Raw genomic sequence first — 8,095 nt, forward strand, 5'->3', positions numbered from 1 at the left:
CATACACACTATATGTGTGCTGTGTTCTTTATATAGCACAACAGGAATACGCGTTTTCCTTTTTATCAATGAATATTTTACGTTCGTTGGAGATCATAATGTCTATTTTGAGAACGGACCAGGAGTACGCCTATTTCTAAGCCAAAGTTACTATCTTTTTTTGCAGTGATGTCTAAACACACGAGTACATGAGTGTAAACATTCCTTGCTTTAGATTCAGGAAAATCTTGCCACACAGATTCCAACAACAATTACACATGAGAAAAAACATCGCTACGCTTGACGTTTTGATCTACAACATATTCGTTCAGTTTGGGTGATTGGTATTTCCCGTGATAGTCGCTCAAATGTTAAAATTGAGAAAGGAAATAGGGCAAGTGTCAACGCGACTACAACCCGACCATACAGCAGACAACAGTCGAAGGCCACCAATGGGTCTTCAATGTAGCGAGAAACTCCCGCACCTGGAGGCGTCCTTCAGCTGGCCCCTTAACAAATATGTAAACTAGTTATACTATTAGCCGACTTTGTATATGTTCCGGACCATATAGTATTTAGACCATACGCCATACCATATGGTCGGGGTAGTTAACACTTTGTTACACGATTACTCTTAGTCTTTAAAACTCTTCACATGGTATGACCGTTTTAGTTGTCACGTCATTAAAAAGACGCTACCATATATATAGGTCATTTATTATAATATTCTAATAAAAAGATTAACTAAATAAAAATAAGCATTTTACATAGTAAATTTTATTCACTTATCAAAATTATGGTAAATACCGATGGTAATTACCGATTTGTTATTACGAGTGAATGGCAATACGTCGACTTGGGGAGATAAGTTCCAAAATTTTCTATAACAGTGAACTGTCTCATTGGCAGTCCTACCACATCTTCTTTTTTATATGTTACACAAGGAGTCACCGTCATACAGCAATCATGTTACGATATTTGAGATCCAGAGCTTCTTAAAAACACCGTAGACACATTGTAATGGAGAAAGACCTCGGTATCAATGCACGTGCTAAGAAGGCTAACGGTTACTCGCAAACAAGAGGTTTAACTGAAAAGGATTATGCACAACAAAGCGTATTAGTGTAAATGCAAAACAAAAATATGGTACCATGTGGAAGTTAATGTCATCGTTAGCCTACATACAGGAATGAAATTGCAATGAAAACTAACTATGGCATCAATATAAAGTTTTTATTTAGCCTTTGAATTATAAAATTATTACAATTTCATGTTCAAATTTCAAAGTTCATCTTTTTTTTCAATGGTTTAAATTCTAAAGCAGATTGTCAACATTATAATACCTAAAACCCACAAAATAGAATATTAAAGACTTGGCAACACGAATCCAACTACAGATACATGAGTTGATCGCAGGTGCTCCGGAAGGCTGATCTGATCCTGCTCTGCATATTGCTACCGTTATATTGTTCATGTTAGTACAACCAAATAATTCTAAATCGGTAGGTCACGATGAACATGATAAAAAGAATATACATAACAACAGCTTCTTTATATCAAATCCAATATACATATATTTTAGGGAATTTTATTTCACAACAACAAGGAGACTCCCAGTCTATACTGCTCATTGTCTTAAAGAGGTGAGTGAGGAGTCAACTGAACACAGCAAGGAAGAAGCAGATATATTTTGGTATGTTAAAATGCATTTGAGACGAAGTCATGAAACAATTGTACTTCAGTTAATGGCGTCCTTGCAATAAATCCGTTGAGTGCCTATTGATTGATAGTTTAGTCTTAGCGACACGAAATTTATAAGTTTGAATTGGCATTGAACTACCTTTCTGAACTTCGAGTTATCTGTACTTTGTGTCTCTTTTTTAGTCTATTTTTGCGCTTTTGTATACCGAGAGAGACAATCTCTTCTTAACTGATTGTTACAGAAAGTAAAATTGAGAATGGAAATGGGGAATGTGTCAAAGAGACAACAACCCGACCATAGAAAAAAACAACAGCAGAAGGTCACCAACAGGTCTTCAATGTAGCGAGAAATTCCCGCACCCGGAGGCGTCCTTCAACTGGCCCCTAAACAAAAATATACTAGTTCAGTGATAATGAACGCCATACTAATTTCCAAATTGTACACAAGAAACTAAAATTAAAATAATACAAGACTAACAAAGGCCAGAGGCTCCTGACTTGGGACAGGCGCAAATATGCGGCGGGGTTAAACATGTTTGTGAGATCTCAACCCTCCCCCTATGCATCTAGCCAATGTAGAAAAGTAAACGCATAACAATACGCACATTAAAATTCAGTTCAAGAGAAGTCAGAGTCTGATGTCAGAAGATGTAACCAAAGAAAATAAACAAAATGACAATAATACATAAATAACAACAGACTACTAGCAGTTAACTGACATGCCAGCTCCAGAGTATATACCGGTATTATACTGTTATACCTCTATCTAAACTTTAATGAGAGCCGGGCGTTCACAAACTTTTTTAACCTCGCCACATTCAATATGTGCCTTTTTTTTAAGTAATTTGATTTATGTTCAATAGTTGCCTCATTGAAAATCATAGAATTAATTCTTATTTTTGCACCCTAATTTTTTCTTCCAGGAACCATAAACCATTTGACTTACCAAGAACAACAACTGCTAAAAGGAAACGTGCTACAATTAGTTCATATGACAACTGTCCTCACGGAGCGCAAGGAATACGTCGATATCACAGAAAAGATGCACAAAAGAGCCTGTCTGAATGTAGATTGAAAAATGCGTCATTTATAATACACATGATTAAAGGATGAAAAAGACTAGAAATTTTGAAATCAATTTATAGTTAGTCAAATTATTATTCAATAAGTGCTATTACATTTACTTATATGTCTGCTATTGCTTCTCAACCACGCGTACCTCTGCCACATTTACATATCAGTTCCTGTTGTCCGTGATTGGTCTTATAGTGTTCGTCATAGGCTCTTTTGGATCCAAATACAGATGGGCATTTGTCACATGCGGTTTTATCCACACTTTTACAGTCGCTTATGCTACTTAAATAGGATGCTCTATAGGAAAATGTTTTTGAACATTTTTCGCATTTAAAAGGTTTATAGTTTAAATGCTTACTATTTCTGTGTCCCTCATGGTCGGCTTTATTAAAGAAATTTACATTGCAAATTTCACACCTAAAGAATTTAGAGGATCCATTATGAACCTTCATATGTCGTCTTAATCCAAACCTCGATGTGAAATGTTTCCCATGTCGTCTTAATCCAAACCTCGATGTGAAATGTTTCCCACAGATATCACATATTAATGGGTTGACATGTCCTTGCTTGTGGTCATCAAGGCTCCATTTTTCTGTAAATTTTGAGGGGCAAATTGAACAAGAATAATGGTGTTCATGTTTTCTCAGATGTCGTTTTTTATTTTTGTTATTTATGTTGGACTTACAAACGCCACATGAACTAGTAAGAACTTCTTGAGACGTACTCTTTTCGTCGATATCATTATTATTACAATCGCTGTTTCCTTCTTTGTCTTCTTGATTATATGTCAACTCTGGTGCGACACATTCAGCAACAAGGGTACTATCATTGTCTTCCTCGAAGGATCCATCTAGGGGAATGCAGGTCTCAACATTGAAACTTGTTGAAGCATCTGAAATTGAAATAAAAAATATATTAGTACTCTATATGACAAAACCTAAACATGTTAGTATGCCAAACTTTTAAAATCAATGAACCATGCCTGAGTGGGTGGGCAAGATTATCGCCATGGAAATGAGATATATTCTTATACAGCTGTTCACCAAAGGACATTAACTTATCATACTTGGTTTGCCTTAAACTGGTCTATAAATCACAAACTTTACCACGTCCACTCTGTTTAGTTAGATGAATTTATATTTGTATATATCTACTGCGATGAGCCTTTTGAACTGTTTCTATAGTGCGTTTTATGTTGATTATGTGGCGCCTACTAACATGTTAAACACCGCTACATTCTGTATGTGCTTGATTGATTAATATTTTGACTAGTAAAAAATATATGCAAATTCAATTTTCAATAGCTATAAAACCAAATAAAAAGTACCATTTTCTTCGACATATGCTTGCACCAAGACAGGAATAAAACAGGTATTTTCAAGTCGTTCATTTGATTGTTATAATCGAGCGTTTTGTTTTGAATTTCAGTCCGCATTATTTTCGGTGAATTTTGTTGCGTCAAGTATTTCATAATTTGTTACAAAAGAACTTTAACATGCATCATCATCATAGAACAACCATTTATATGTAGAGCGAAAAGAAATCAACAATATATACAATTTGTCACGTTTGCTTGCCCATACACTTTTGTAAACAATGATATCGTTCTTCCTGAAATTACGCTATTTTAAAAAGGTTTTGTCATGTTATCATAAAACATTAAAAAAAGACTTGTGAAGAAATTTGTCTTACCTTCAGTATCTTCTTTCTCCATGAAAACATGCACGCACACACACGTTTGTGTAAGAAGCTATAAGCATAAGGGAGCTACCATTTGATTTTTATGGGGGAGGGGGGGGGGGGGGCTAGGATGAAATTTGAAAAAAATAGACAGGACAGGAATTTTGAGTAAAAAAAAAGGCAGGATGAGATACTTGCAAAAAAAAATGTCAGGGTGACAATTTAGGTAAAACAAAGTCAGGATAAACTAAAAAAAAAAAAAGGCAGGACCGAATAGAGTGAAAAATAAAAATGCAGGACAGAGATTACAACTAAAAAAAAAAATGCAGGACAAAATTTGTCATCCTAGCCCCCCACCCCACCCCACCCCCAATAAAAATCAAATGGTAGCTCCCTAAGAACTCTCAATAAGTGCTTGTATGGAGGCTCCGCATAACAATTATAATATTTGTGGCTTTCAAATATATCATTTGTTAAGGCTGATAAAATAAAATAAATTAATGAAAAGATTTTAAGATTATTAAATAGAAACAAAACAAGCCTTTTTAGTTGGTCGCAGATGCTAGGAAAATTCTTAAGGGTAAAATAAACAAAATATTTTCACAATCATCTGCATTAGATTATTTTCTTTCAGACTGTTTAAATTTCAAACAGTAAACATACATGATGTTATATTTGTTATTCTGATAGGATTTTGTCTAATGCTTAGTCGGTTTCTGTGTGTGTTACATGTAAATGTTGTGTCGTTGTTCTCCTATATTTAATGCGTTTCCCTCAGTTTTAGTTTGTTACCCCGATTTTGTTTTTTGTCCATGGATTTATGAATTTTGAAAAGCGGTATACTACTGTTGCCTTTATTTGTCTTGTTGATTGGTGTATCATTGGCAGTCATACCACATTTTCCTTTTTATGCAAGGGATATGATAAATTGCACATTATTATATAGTAATATTCTCCCGTATATGCATATTTATTTATTTCATAAAAAAATGAACGAAACAGACTTAATTCTAGTCTTCTCAAACAAGTATTCCCCCAAATATATGCTATGGGTATTTTCTATATATTAGACAAATGTTCTGCCTCAATGATGTTGAATATTTGCCACTTTTTCTTCTAACATAAAGAACACAGAACCAGGACATATGAGCACAGAACCAGGACATTTTTTAACAATCACCAGCACATCGACAGGACATAATTGTTTTGAATATTTCCAAGACTTTTGCATACAAAAAACGTTGTATTATACCTAACGAGGTACATTTTTCAGTGTTGGAGAAAAATTACACAATAGATCGGTCGTTTTACTGTCGTTCCGATGCAATGTTAACAAACCCACCAGCACAGAATCAGGACCCACCAGCACCCGTCAGTACCGAATCACCAGCACAGAACGTTCTCTCGCAGGACAACCATACCCACCGTGTATTTGGTCTTTTTAACTTTTTTTGATTCGAGCGTCACTGATGAGTCTTTTGTAGACGAAACGCGCGTCATTCGTATATACAAAATTAAGTCCTGGTATCTATGATGAGTGTATATACATGTATAATCCCTTCACATCCTTTATGTTACTTTCCAGATCCACGGACATACATAATCTTGTTGTTGTCGTCTGTGAAGAAATATCATTAAAAAGCTGTGCACACTGAATAACCCGCGTTCGTAGCACCACATTTGTGAGGTTATTTCGAATGGACAGAAAAATGATTACAGTTTTTCCTTATGATATATATTTAATTTTAAATTCTATTCTAAGGAGTAAATCATGAAAAAAGTTGATGACGTCGTCACTGTCGCATTTAAGGGTTCTAAAATCTGTGGGGAAAATTGTCTAACTATTGTGTTAGAACCTTTAGCATTGGTGGCAATGTCTGTAATATTAAACAAGAAAATGATTCCTTATATACGTTTTTTTTTCTAAATTAAGAAAAGATTAGCTCTAGGAGTTATCTCGCATTGTGCATGGCCCAATCAAACATCTATATCATTAACAAACTTATTCGTTTCGATACTGTTTTCAGTCTTTCAATGATGGATTTTCTTACCTAATGGTGTGTTTGCATTTGAAATGAACACATTTATTTCTCAAACCAGTTGTTGGCATGATACGAGTTATGTTCTTCTCATTTATCCTATGATGGGATAATAATAAACCCCTGACAGACGGGATTGTGCTTGATTTTAATATGAAAACATAATCTTTCAACCTGTTTTATCTAATTGAGGTCTTGAGCTGGCATGTCAGTAACTACTAACAATCCTGTGTTAATTTATGTTGATCATTGTTATTTTGATAAGTTTCTTCTGCTATCTATTCTAAAATCGGACTCGGACTTCTTTTAAACTGAGTTTTACTGTGCGTTTTGCTGTGTGTTTGTTAATTCTATATTTGCATGAGGTATTAGAAGAGAGTTGAGATATTACAAAAAAAATGTTTAACCCAGACGTATCTGTCCGGCAAGTCAGGAATCTCTGGCTTTTGTTAGTATTGTGATTGTAAGTTTTTTTACATAATTTTAATTCATTTATATGTTTCGAAGTTTAGTGTGACGTCCCTTTTCTCTGAACAAGTATACATTTTTGGTTTAGGTGCTAACTAAAGCCGAGGGAATGCTTAAACATTTGCTGTTAATGATCTGAATACAGTTATCAAAAATGATTTTGTTTCACAGAATCCTGGTAGTTACTGAAAAAGTAAAATCATAAAAATACTGAACTTCCGAGGGAAATTCAAAAAGAAAAGTCTCTAATCAAATGGCTTAATCAAAAGGCAGTGGCTATTTTGCAAGCCGGACAACTAGCGTTTTTACGGTATTTTGCTATTTGTTCAGCAAAAAATAATGGTGAAGATATAACATCGTTATTTAAGGAGATAAATAAACGCTATTAAAGTAGTTATGAGAAATATTGTCTAAAATCGTATATCAACATCTATGCAGCAAATACACCTTTGAATTAGTTACTTGGCAACAAATTGTGCAAATTATTTCCATTCATTCACTAAAACAAATCGAAATGCAACTGAATATACTACAAATTATTTATTTCATTCAGATCTTTTTTTTTTATTCTGAAGGAGTTATTTTCATAATATTAGCTCATCTATTTTATCTAATTGAGGTCTGGAGCTGGCATGTCAGTAACTACTAGCAATCCTGTGTTAATGTGTGTTGATCATTTTTTCATTTTGATAAGTTTCTTCTGCTATATATCTGTTCTAAAATCAGACTCGGTCTTCTATTAAACTGAGTTTTACTGTGCGTATTGTTGTGTGTTTTGGTAATTCTACATTTGCATGAGGTATTAGAAGGATTGAGATATTACAAAACATGTTTAACCCCGCTGTGTCCGGCAAGTCAGGAATCTCCGGCTTTTGCTAGTATTCTAATTGTAAGTGTTTTTCATAATTTTAGTTCATTTATATGTTTCGGAGTTTTGTGTGACGTCCATTTTCTCTGAACCAGTATACATTTTTGGTTTAGGGGCTAACTAAAGCCGCGGGGTTTTCTCACTGTGTTGAAAACCCTTTAGCTGTTTACTTCTCTTTAGTGCAGTTGTACATTATGTGACACATTCCCCGTTTTCATTCTCAATTTTATATATGTTTGAATGCATCGATTATTTCTGATGGAATATTGAATGCTTAAACATTTGC

General features: G+C 34.3%; 1 long non-coding RNA gene across 1 annotated transcript; it reads right to left on the minus strand.

Moving 5' to 3' along the window:
- Positions 1-2,851: 2,851 nt before the first annotated feature.
- LOC139491449 (uncharacterized) lies at positions 2,852-4,517 on the minus strand. Its single transcript, XR_011656542.1, has 3 exons — positions 4,447-4,517; positions 3,265-3,646; positions 2,852-3,225 (listed from the first exon to the last, which is right to left on the minus strand). It is a non-coding gene; the product is annotated as an uncharacterized lncRNA (long non-coding RNA).
- Between the last annotated feature and the right edge of the window lie 3,578 nt (positions 4,518-8,095).

Source organism: Mytilus edulis, chromosome 10 (genome assembly GCF_963676685.1).
Source record: "Mytilus edulis chromosome 10, xbMytEdul2.2, whole genome shotgun sequence".
NCBI lineage: Eukaryota > Metazoa > Mollusca > Bivalvia > Mytilida > Mytilidae > Mytilus > Mytilus edulis.